At 38.2% G+C, this 13,583-nt stretch overlaps 1 protein-coding gene across 1 annotated transcript in view; it reads right to left on the bottom strand.

The window, feature by feature from the left end:
- PDE1C (phosphodiesterase 1C) overlaps window positions 1–13,583 on the bottom strand; it is a 548,731-nt gene that overhangs the window by 424,371 nt on the left and 110,777 nt on the right. The window lies entirely within an intron of this gene.

Here is a 13,583-nt window from a genome sequence, read left to right on the forward strand (position 1 = left end):
ATATGAGATAAATGTTAAAGGTGAGCATCAAGTGGAGGAGGCATCTACAAAAGGAGAGCCTGATCTCCTGTTGATCAAGGTCAAACTCAACAGAGAAGTTGTGCTGATAGTGTGTGCCCTTGATATGATGTCATGAAAATGTCACTTTTGTTCTGTGGTCTCTGTGTATTAGGCATGTTTCTAGATTCCACAAACTTCATCCTATAAAATCTACCCTATATGCATGTACCCAACACAGCTAGTTCTGGACAACCTGATAATATGTCGGAGTCACTTGACGTTGGCCTTCTGCTTCCCTTGTTGCCCCAACTCTCCCCCAGCCCCCAACTCCTCAGGGGAAGTCCTTCCAGGGGTGTGCTTTTCAAATACAAACCAGCCAATCCAGAGTCTACACCCCAACTAGCTACTTTATAGGGCTTTCACACCCCTGGCCACTCTCCACTGGACCTAATCACCCCAGGGCCTGGTACCAGGCAACTAGGTATTAGGGAGCCCCTAAGCTCCAGCCCAGTTAAGTCATTCAAACTAACCAGTCCTAAGCCTGCTTACCCTGCCTTGCCTGTTCCTTCTTGCAGAAACCACAACAAAGGTTCCTCCCCACAACATCCCACCCCACCTCCTGATTGACACCAGTGCTTCCCCAGATGGTCCCATAACATGACATGGAAGCCCTCTCTTGGGATCTGTAGGTAAACAAATTCTTTTTACAATGGCATTTGTCTCCCTATCTGTTGACATTACCATACCTAAACAGTAATAAAACTTATTAAAGAACCAGTCTAAAACACCCAGTCTAGTCATGGAGAAAACATTAGACAAACCACTGGAAGATCTTGCCACAGAACACCTGACTGGTATTCTTCAAAGAAGCCAAAGGTACCAAATACTGTTGAACCTCCATATCCATGGATTCCATGGATTAAAACAACTAAAGAAGAAAAATATTCAGAAAAAAAAAATACATCTGTAGAGAACTTGCACATTTTTTGGTCATTATTCCTTAAATACTGTATAATAACTATTTACTTAGTATTTACATTGTATTAGGTATTACAAGTTATCTAGAAGTGAAGTATATGGGAGGATGTGCATAAATTATATGTCAATACTACATCACTTTATATCAGGCACTTGAACCTCTGCGCATTTTGGTACTTGAGGGAACCAAACCCCCTTGGAAACAGAGGAACTAGTATACAAGAAAAGTCTGAGAAACTGTCACAGCCAAAAGGAGCCTAAAGACATGATGACTAAATTTAATGTGGTATTCTAGATGGGATCCTGGAACAGAAAAAGGACATCCAGTTAAAAACTAAAGAAATCTGAATACTGTATGGATGTTAGCTGCTCAGAATGTATAGATATTTGTTCAGTAACTGTTACAAATGTGCCATGCTAATGTAAGAGGTTAATAACACAGGAAAGTGGGTGTATGGTATATGAGATCTCTTTATATTATCTTTGCAACTTTTCTGTAAACCTAAAGCTGTTCTGAAATAAAAATTCATAAAAATAAAAAATTAAAAAAATCATAAACTAAATAACTTATTTTAAAAGCCAAGGAGCAAAAAAATGTTTAAGTAGAGTCTGAGGACATTACCATTACCAATCACCATTGGCTTGTGCTTGTTATGTCTACCCAGATGAAGAAAGATTTTGTCTTTATACAAAGACACTGTCAGGTCAAGTGAATAGGCAACCTACAGAATGAGAGAACATTTTTATAATCTACCCATCTGGCCAAGGTCTAATATCCAGAATTTACAAGGAAGTTAAACCAATTTACAAGAGAAAAACAACCTCATTAAAAAGTGGGCAAATGATATGAACAGACACTTTTAAAAAGAAGACATTTACACGGCCAACAAGCATATGAGGCAAAGCTCTACACCGTTGATCATTAGAGAAAAGCAAATCAAAACCGCAATGAGATACCACCTCATGCCAGTCAGAAGGCAATTATTACAAAATCAAGAAGCAATAGATGCTGGCGAGGCTATGGAGAAATAGGAACTCTTTTACACTGTTGGTGGGAATATAAATTAGTTCAAGCATGGCGGAAGACAGTGTGGCAATCCTCAAGGATCTAGAACCAGAAATGCCATTTGACCCAGCAATCCCATTACTGGGTATATACCCAAAGGAATATAAATCATTCTACTATAAAGACACATGCACATGTATGTTTATTGCAGCACTATTTACAATAGCAAAGATAGGGAGCCATCCCAAATACGCACCAATGATAGACTGGATAAAGAAAATGCAGTACATATACACCATGGAATACTATCCAGCCATAAAAAGGAATGAGATCATGTCCTTTGCAGAGACATGGATGAAGCTGAAAGCCATCATCCTCAGCAAACTGACACAGGAGCAGAAAACCAAACACCAATGTTCTTACTCATAAGTGGGAGTTAAACAATGAGAACACAGGGAGGGGAACAACACACACCAGGCCCTGTTGAGGGGTGGGGATTTAGGGAAGGGAACTTAGAGGATGGGTCAACAGATGCAGCAAACCACCATGGCACACGTATACCTGTGTAACAAACCTGCACATTCTGCACATGTATAGCAGAACTTAAAGTAAAATAAAAATAGAATAAAATAACAATAAATAAAAATTTTTTAAAAGACGGTCAGGTCACTAAGCCATGCACCATGCAGCTTTGTCTATGCAAAAGGCTGGCTTTTTCTAATTCACACAAAAAGTCATGAGGTATGAGGATGGGCATGAAGGAGTGAAAAGCAGTGTTAGCTAACACACATCATGCATGGGATAGGCAGATGGAGAATGGATTTGTGTACAAATGGGGATACCTCCCTGAGACCTTGGCCAGCCACTTGCAGCCCACCATGGAAGAAATCACCCTGGCTTGTTGTACCAGAAGGACAGCTCTGCCAGGAAGATCAAAAGAATGTCACACACAAGAGGGAGTGCCTCACATGGGTCCCTGAGCCTACAGCAAGGACACCCATGGGTCAGCAAACAGCTCTTTCAATGCCCATGCCATAACTGACCTCCCTTGGGGTGTCCATCCAAACTGCTTTTGTGTCTATCAGGAGAAAATTAAAGTGGATCAGTGGCAGGAAACAGATTCCTCAAGCCCCTGAAAGACAAGACAGCTTTTTTTGTTTTTTAAAGGCCCTAAACATATATCTTCATAAGATCTGGTCCTATTAATGAAGTCTGGCTCTGTGTTAATGAAGTTCAGTTCTATGTTAATGAAGGTCTGGTTCTGGGAGGAAGAATAAGCAGCCTGTTTTCTTACACCTGATCTAAGTGAAGACCTTACAATAAAATTTCTGCACATCCCCTTTTATTCCTTCATTTTTTTCATTCAGTAAACACATATTGAATTCCCTCAATGTGCCAGGTTTCATTCTTGGCCCTAGAAATGGAAAGATGAATGAGAATGGTTCCCAAGTGAACCCACAAACAATCACAATAAACTGGCAATGCACCATAACTGAGGGGTAAATAGTGGGCTATGGGAGCCAGAGGAGGGCTCACCCACTCTCCCTCAGGGCCCCGGGGAAAGCCACATGCAGAACATGACATCAGATGTGGTCTAAAGCATGAGCCGCTCTTCAGCAGGTGGAAACGAGGGGAAAACAATCCGTGCAGACAGCGTGTGCAGGCTCAGAGGCATAACAAAGCAGCTCCTGAGGCTGGCGCGAAGCCACAGGGACAGTGTCCAGAGATTGGGTCAGAGGCTGGTTGGGCCATTTGCAAAGTGCCTTGAATAAAACTCCTCCAAGCAGAAAACAGAAAGAAAAAGAAAAGAAAGATTTTTGAGCAGGGTTGTGGTGACATGGACATGTCTGTGTTTCAGAAAGGAGACTGGTGTGCTGTGGAGCAGTGACTTATGAGGAATGGCAGGCTCATAGGAAGAGTTCCATGAATCCACAGGGTGCCATGCATTTAACTGTGGGTGAAATTACATCTTACCCATAAATATGTAACTGATGGTTAAATATATATATATAGATATTACTAATAAAATTACAAATTCATCTAAAACCGTCAATGCATTCATATGAGCTTTTTCACCATTTTCTCAGTCAATGAATCAGAAGACTCATAAGACCCAAGCCTCCTCTACATTAAGGGTTCCCAAATGGAAACGCGATGACACCATCAAAGTACCAACCCCCACAAAGACACACAGTGATGAGTTTAAAAGAAGACTGTGGTTGAAGAGATGAATAGGATTCACTGGACACTCACTCCCAGCTCCCTTCTCACTTGCCTTCATCTTCTAAAGAGGCTAGAAAACAATATACCGGCATACATAAGAGATATCATAGGTTCAGTTCCAGACCACTGCAATAAAGCAAATATCACAACACAATGAGTCACGCAAAGTTTTTCAGTTTCCCCAATGCATATAAAAGTTACGTTTAGTCTATTAAGTGTGCAATAGCATTTTGTCTAAAAACACAATGTACATATCTTAATTTTAAAATGCTTTATTGCTGAAATTAAAAAATGCTAACAATCATCTGAGCCTTCAGGGAGATGCAATCTTTTTGCTGATGGAGAATCTTGCCTCAGCATTGATGGCTGCTGACTGATCAGGGTGATGTTGCTAAAGGTTGAGGTGACTAAGACAATTTCTTAAAACTATACCATCCCTGCCCCCAGGAAGCTATGATAAGGCAGAAAAACACAAGGCAGCTGCTAACTGATTTAGGCTAGAGCCAGTCTGAAAAACTGAATTCGTTTTCCCCTAGCTCTTTCCTTATTCTCCTCCATAAACATTATCCAAACAGTCAAAGTGTTTGAAATTGACCAAAGACTTTTTTGAGTGTCCTGTCTATCTCACCCATCTAAATTGTCTTCACTTTTCACTATCTTGAAACTACTTCACAATACTGTAAATTGGAGAAAACTGATAGCAATGCAAATGATTCTTGTCTATAGAAAATGTAAATTGTGTCCCATGGAATGCAATTAATTATGGCCCTGTAGATAATGATGAGTCTTCCCAGTTTCACATCCATTAAGTAAATTCATTTCAGCATACCTGATGGATTTACATATTTGTCTGCTCTTTGGATTTTCTTCTAAACTAGTTGTAACATCTTACTGGTTTCTTCATTAATGTGTTGAATAAGATCTTTGACATATGTTCACTTTGTACTTGCATGAATTTTTGGAATACTTTAACAGTACCAAAGTCCTCATGCTGCTCCCGTTTGAGAAATCTCTTATAATTAGCCTACTTCTGAATTAACTATGGTACATTTATGTAATGGATTGCTATGCCACTAATATCCCAAAGCAAAAGATCTCTATAAGCTGATAAGGAGTAATTTCCAAGATCTATTATAAGCGAAAAGAAAACATGCATGAGACTATTGATATTATGTTCCCTCTTGGATAAGAAACAAGGGGAAATATATTTGCTCATTTTTGCAAAAGACAAAGACGACAAGACCAGAAACCATGAAAATTACCCACAAGAGATGGGTTGGGAATAAGGAAGACAGGTTAGAGATGAAAGACTTCACATTTGTATATAGTTTTTATTTTTGAGTGATGTAAATGTTTTAATATTCAAATATATAGTTAACAAAAAAATTTAAAAATCCTACAATTGAACAGAAACAGAAACAAACCTAACTGTATATGATATTAGTAACATAATTCAAATGGAAAATAATTTAAATATTTTATGAATACAGTACCCCTACTGCACACCATTAGAGAGATCAATTCTAAATACGCATACATACACACACACACAGCAGAGAATCCTGAACCTCTTTGAGTAGGTTTGCTGTTGGTGGTAATCGTAAAGAAGCAATCATAAAGAAACCATACCATGTATACTATAGGACAGAGCAAATGTGCAGCCATAAAGAGGGTGCTGGGAACCACAGCTCTTATTTCAGGATACAGAAAATACAAACAGACAGTTGGAGAAGAAGAAGAACCCTGTTGTGTTAGATTTGAACTAGAACCATCAGTGTGATCTCATGATTATATATTCAGCAGGCTCTGAAGAGATGCTTGCTGAATGAATTCATAAATGATAAACTATTTTCCAAAAAGCAAAAATAAAACTTTAAGGCAAAAGGTGAGTAATAACAGCATTAACAATTTTAAGTAAGAAACATATCACAGGAAATACTCTAAGAAAGACAAACAAAGAACATCGCCATGTACAGAAAAAAAAGGGCCTTGCTCAGCCCATTCTGAATTGCCTCCAACATAAGGTCTTCACCAAGTTTCTTTCTGGAAAGTAGATTCTGAGATAATGGCTTGTGGCAAGTTTTTTTATTCTGGAAGTGAGTCTGGGAAGCAGGAAAGGAAAACAGGGAGAGTAAATCAGGGAGTAACAAGGGAAAGCTAAGACACAGGTACAAGGTCAAGTTGTCATCTGCATGGGTGTATTCACCATGTTTCTAGCTTCTGTAAACTTGATGCTGTAACATCTGCTCTATGTGTATGTCAGACATGTCTGGATCCAAACAACCGAATAATATGTCTGAGTCACCTTGTCCCTGCACCTCCTCAGGCAGTAGTCCTCCTCCCAGGGGGGTGCCTTTCAAATACAAACCAACTGACCCAGAGTCCGCGCCCCCAACCACCACCCTCATAGAGCTTTTGTGTTCCTAGCCACTAACCATCTGCCTTAGTTACCACAGGTGCACTGACATTATCCAACTAGCCAATCCTAAACCTGCTTACCCTGCCTAGCTCACTGCTTCCTGAACCACATTGAGGCTCTTGCCCACAGCAGCCTGATCTCCCTCTGCCCAGTGACAAACTCCGAGATTTCCTGTATGGCCCCCATGGTATGACGAGCCCCTTCTCTTGGAATCTGTGAGTGTAACACACTATCTTTTCAATGTCAGTCACCTCCTGATCTGTTGGCCTTACTGTACTTAATAATAAACCCTATCAAGACGGGAGACAGGGTACCTGGGGCTGGGTTCCATGGGGATCACAGAGGAGCTGGGGAGCATGCTCAAAATTATCCTCCTGAGGAATCAAAGAGGGAGTATTTATCTGCAGACTCTCATCCCCCATGGTCAAAGGTAACTCCATGGGGAATTAATTTCCTAGCCCTTCTGGGTCTACCCATGCATGAGTATGGGGCAATTCCCACATAATTTGGGTGGAAATTAAGAGAAAACCATGCAGCCAGAGCTTAAAAATAGGACCAAGAGGAGATAAAGCCAGGCCCGAGAGGTGCCCAGGATGCAGGGTATTCAAAACGCTTTTGTGTGCTAGAAAATACAGCCAGAATCCAATCTGTTACTCGTTCCTGCCTCAGAAGGATCAGCATGGTTCATCTCAACTCAGCCTGGTGAGTCTTTAGGAGTAAGTACTCTCCTCTGTGAACTCTGACAGAGTGGAAAAGAACCCTTCCTCTGACTCTCCACAAATGTGGGCAGAAGACTCTCCAGGGGCACTGGAAAGGTCTGCTCTGACAACATGAAAAATAAAAATTCCCCTGCTCTGATTTATTTTAAGCTGATGTTGAAAGCATGAAATGTTTCTGACTAAATAGAGCCAAAAATACAAAAACAGAGTCACACAGGTCTTTCTCAATAATATCAAAAACCCCACAAGGGAAATCTTAGGTAAACTAAGCCTTAAGGGCACCAAAAATAATGCGGCTCAGGTGCAGGAGATGAGCATCTCCTTTCAACCCACTCCATCTCATCAGCTTCTCCCCACTCCCCTGCCCACCTCCTCTTTCCCCTCTCCTTTGACTTGTTCCTGACTCTCATTCAATGCCTATTACATTCTCCTTTCCTCTTACCTCCCCTCTGTCCCTGCCATAAATCCTCACCCCTTTCTTCACAGACAACTTTTCACGGACCCGTAACCCCTCCAGACTGGTTATAAATCCTCCGGACTGGCAGCATCTGTACCACTGAGCTCATCAAGAGAGTAGGGTCTCAGATTCAGATGTAGCAAACATTTGTTCAGTACTTGCTATGTGCTGGGCTTCACCTGTGTTAGCCTACTTAATCATCAGCCCTTCAAAGTAAGTATTATGGAAACTATTGAACACTGGGACCCTAAGGCTCCAAGAAATCAAATAACCTAGATTACAGTGTTAGAAAACAGATTACTTTGACCCAAAATTTTCATTCTCCTAATCCAAGCCTCTGTGAGATACATCACACTGTGTTTACTACTTTATTACAGAGCAAATAAACATATACATAATATAGATCACGCAGAACATCCTGCATTTCTGAATAGGAAACAGACAACCCTTTTCACAGGAAACAGGATTTGCCTTATTACAACTAGGAAGAGTCCTGACTTAGTCTCTTGTAGATAGCACTTTGCAGCTTCCTCTAACGAAGGAAGTTCAGGCTGCAGGGGAGGGAAAAATAATGCAAGGTGAATTTAATGGACTGAGAAAAGACAAGACAGCAAGAAAATGTGATAAGAAGAATCTAAATCAGAAACAACTACAGATTCATTTTGTGGTGTGGCTGAGAATGGCAGCTTGATAAACTGCTGGTAAGAGGAGCCCACGGTGATGTGGTAATCCCATTTAAATCTGACAAGCGACTTATCAACTCAGTTACGTATAAGAATACTCAAAGATTATGCTGTCAGAAAGCTGAAACATTTAGAGTCCAGAGAAGCACCGGGAAAGGAGGAGACTTAATTTTCTGTAAAGGGAAGGAAAAAACCTTACTGGAAACCTTCAATGGTTCTCAAAATATCTGTTACATGGGTTTGTAGCTTTCCTCTCCTTTTAAAAAATAAACCCCTAAAATTCCCAATGGGTAGAAAATTTGGGTCTGGGCTACATAGGAATCAGGAATGAATGGAGTAAAGCCCAAATGAAGACCTTTATGCTCACTAAAACAAAACAAAAATGATAGTACAAAAAAAGAAGTATCAATATGTTTGAATATCTTAAATCAATCACCTAGATACTGTTTTGTTATTTTCAATATAGTAACTGTTGGTTTTAGAAACTTCTCAGGAATTCTATCTCCTGCAATGCAAAAAGATTTAAAAATTTAACTCCTTATCACACACATCAGGGATGGGGAAGAGGGCTCCCCCATCAACATATAAGAATCAAATTTGATCTGTGATGATAAATTCTGAATTCCCAAAGGTGTTAGGGTTTGTTTCTGAGTTATCTTGTTAGTTTAACCTGTTTTACCAAATCCCCAGTATAGCAGTATTAAGAGGTGTGGCCTTTGGGAGGCTATTGGGTCATGAGGCCTTCATGGAAGGAGTCTGGTCCCCTTTTGTCTCTTCTACCACGTGAGAACACAGCGCTCCTCCCATCGGAGGACATAGCAACAAGGCATTGTCTTGGAAGCAGAAATCAGGCTCTCACCAGACGCTGAACCTGCCAGCACCTTGATCTTGGATAGTCATCCTGCAGAACTGTGAGAAACAAATGTCTGTTTTTTATAAATTACCCAGTCTCAGGTGTTTTATTATAGCAACACAAATGGCATAAGACACTTGGCAGAAATAAGTGCAGAATTTGCCAAAAACATATATCTCTGGCATTTGTGTTTAAGTTAAATGCTATGTGGAGTTGTAATATAACTGGCTCTCCAGAACCATAAAAGTCTCACACACTTGCTGCTTTCTGAACGTGACATTGGAGAGAGGATATAGAAATTATGAAGAATAGACTGTGTCCCATCTTTTGTTATCTGCAAGACACAAAGTGTAGGAAAAAATTCAACAGACTCAGAAAACAATAGCCATAAGTAATGAGGGGAAAACCCTAAAATTTTCAAAGAAACTTTAAGTATTGAAACTGGATGTGAAATGAAGATTTGAAACAATCTTATATAGGTCTTAAACAAAAAGTCTATGTGACATCTGGATCATACAATAAAAACTTCTTAATAGTTAAGCCAACTGGCATTATTCCTTGTCTTTGGTTTCTATTCTAGTCTTTAGTTTCTTCTTTAAGGTAGTGTTAATCATGGGAATAGTCTATTCCCCAATATTTGAATAAAATTGCCTATAAAACACTTGGAATTCAAAGTTATTTTATTCAAAGTAATTATTACACAAATTGTTCAAAGTCTTTGTTATTGCTGCATTCATCTTACCTATTTCTTTTGGAATATTTTCCTTTAAAATCACTATTTTGTAGAGATATTCAAATTTGTTAGCATAAATTTATATGCATCTTCTGTATTGATCTTCATCTATATACTAATATTTTTGAGTGTTTACTTATTTTCTTATCTGTCTACTTTCTAGAGCTCTTCTGTCCAAATGATAGCTATTAGTCATATGTGGCAATTTAAATTTGGAATAAAATCAAATAAAATTTAAAATCCACTTTTTTAGTCTCACCAGCACATTTCAATGTTCAATAGACACATGACTAGCAGCTGCTGTACTGCACAGCACCAACATAGAATTGTCCAACATTAAAGCAAGTTTCACTGGACCATGCTATTCTAGAGATTTGTTCATTTCATTGCCTTTTTAAAGAGGTAGTTCTTGAATTTAGAAACTCTGCTGCTTTCTCATTTCTAATTCATTTGTCTTCACTTTTAGATTTGATATTTTCATTCCCCTACTTTCAATAGACTAGTCTTCCACTTTTTTCCCTAATTTGTTTTTTAAATCAGAGAATTTCTATCTATGGTTTTGGCTATATGTCACCAGTCTGACATGTCAACTTCTAAGAAGACTGCAATGGCAATTTTTATTTCCCAGAAGTTGCCTATTTTGAAAATATATTTCCAATGGTTGTTTTTAGTGGTGGTGTCACTTAAACTTATCTTCTTCCTTTCTTTACCTTTTTAATTTTCTAGGTAACTATGATCATCATATGGATTGTCATATGTCATTAATTAATATACCATTACATATAATATGACTATAATATGGTAACATTGTAACAGTAGAATCAAAGACAATGTCCTATATAATCTAATCTTGATTTAATCTAATCTGATTTTGTTGTCATCTAACTCATGGGAATTTTTGTAACTATTTCGTGGGCACTACTTTAAAGAAAAGAACCATATCTAGAGTAGCACACAAGATCTATCCTATGGCTAGAATAAGGTGTAGCATTTTCATATCTTCACTGTGGACCACGTCCCTTATCAATAAAAAATTACTGACTTTGCTCTTCGCTCCTTGAATTCTGCTTTTTTAGAAAATGGATCCTACCAGAGCTAGCTCCTTCTTATTTCTAGTTACCTAAAACATTCGTGCTTATCACTTTGGCTTTAGTTTTTCCTCTTGAAACAATATACAGCTGTAACGTGTTTTAATCCAGATTGGGAAACTATGATAATTTTCCTTCCTTCCTTCCTTCCTACTTCTTCCTTCCTTCCTTCCATCCCTCCCTCCCAGCCTCCCGTCCTCCCATCCTCCCTCCCTCACTCCTTCCCTCCTTCCGCCTCATTTTTAGAGACAGGGTCTCACTATGTCACCCAAGCTAGCCTCAAACTCCTGAGCTGAAGCAATACTCCTGCCTCAATCTCTCAAGTAGCTGGGATTACAGGTATATGCAGCCATGCCTGGATGATAGTTACCTTTAAATTTAAAATTATATATTCTTATATTCTGTTTCTCTTGTATTTTATCAACATCAATAACTTAATAGTATCCACTAACTCCTATCTGTCAGAGGTGATGAGATTACCTTTCCCATCTCTTTCCTTCCCTCTATTCACTTTTACTGATATCATGTGAATTTTCAGGTATTTTGCTAAATTGTTATTTTAATATTAAGAGGCTTCACTGTTAAGTATTGTGATGGTATTTCACATTATATTCTGTTTTCTAATCTTTGTCCAATATTTGGACTTAAAGATACGTTTACCTGGTTTTGGTGCTCAATACTTCTTTAACAATTTGAATCTAGAGCAACATTGTTCAATGGAACAGATGCAAGCTACATATGTAATTTTAAATTGTCTAGTAGCTACATGTATTAAAGTGAAGACAAACAAAAATAATTTTATCAATTCTAAGCCAATAAATCAAAAATCTGGTCATTTTAACATGTAATCAATACAAAAATTATTAATGGAATTTTTATTTTCTTTTGCTTTTTCTCAAAATCCATTGTATATTTTATATCTACAGCACATCTCAATTAGGACTAGCCACATTTCAGGTGCTTAATAGCCATATTATATAGGACAGCACAGCTCTACAGAATTAATTTTTATTCATGTTTCAATTGGCTGAAGTATATCCTCAAAGAATTCTTTCCAAGAATGACATGATGGCTAACGAGATATACATGAACAACAACTTAGGTATAGATTTATTGAATTTTCATTACATTGAACATATTTCTCAGATGTCATATGCTATTTGTATGCTGTAGAAGGGAATTAGGAATAAAGTCTAACAAGCTTTTTTTCCTTTGCTAACAAACATTTTTCTTTGTCCTTGTAATTCAAAAATTTTGGTAGTATATATGAAATTGTGGGGGACTTTTACTGAAAAACAATTCTCCCTTGAACACGGGGAGCCCTTTTAATCCCTTGAACACGGGAATCTTAATTTCTTCTGTTCAGGCAAGCTGCCTTCAATTTTATCTTTGCTGCTTCTTTTCCAACTTTTGTCTCAGCATACCTATGATTTGTTTATTTATGTTGTTTTCTTTTCTGACCTCCTGCTATTGTTTCTCACCATTTCAACTTTTACCATTTTCATCTATTTTCCAAGACAGTGTTTTCAAATTCGTCTTCCAATCATTAAAATTTTGTTGGTGTCATTTTTATATTTCAGCGAGGATTTTAATTCCTACGTAACATATTTTTATTTATGTCTAACTCTGAAAACACCTGTTTCTCTTCTTATGTCTTTCTGCTCCTGTCTCACCAGGGCTACATCTTCTCACTTCTTTGGGAAAAATGCAAAGTAGGATTTGCATTTTTCTTTGGGCTTCTATATTCGGAAGTCTATCTTTCTCCTAACTCTTTAGGTTGGTATTCTCTTTCCCTAGCTCTTCAGATTTTATTTGAAGTTTCATTTTGGATTTAGCCCTAGTTTAATCATTCTGGAGTGCAAAAAAAATCCATACAGACTTTGTTAATTTCCACAAGGCAAGGTGTGTGTGTTACTCTAGATTTTATTCACCGTCTACTTGGGCACCATCTACTTGAGCTGTCAGCAGAAAAAATCAAAAATAAGACTAACATTTGTATTCAAACAGCTAGTTATCACAATAAGCAATGCATAACCCAAGCCTAAAGAGTTAGCAGCGAGAATGGGACCCAACCTGCTTCAAAGCAAAGCATTACATCTGTCCTTGCCCAACTGATGTGCATAGTCCTGACATAATTTTCAAAGTCTATTTAGAAATTCATCTGGTGTAGTGGATCCCTATATAGTGAGACCATCAATTCCAAGAGGAAAGGTCTCCATTACTCTTTGTCATACATAAAAAGAATTAATCTGTTCAGCAGAGTAATGATGTACAAAAGATTAAAAGGAGACTGTTTCAAAGAACTTCAACAGCATTCATTTAGTAGATTAATTAGAACAAAAGCATATCTGTTAACAGTGAAATATACCTGACAAACATTTGGTTCATGGTTAGTGTAAGTTGGATACTTGAGAGTCAGAAGAT

Source organism: Cebus imitator, unplaced genomic scaffold (genome assembly GCF_001604975.1).
Source record: "Cebus imitator isolate Cc_AM_T3 unplaced genomic scaffold, Cebus_imitator-1.0 Scaffold45, whole genome shotgun sequence".
In the NCBI taxonomy this organism is placed as follows: domain Eukaryota; kingdom Metazoa; phylum Chordata; class Mammalia; order Primates; family Cebidae; genus Cebus; species Cebus imitator.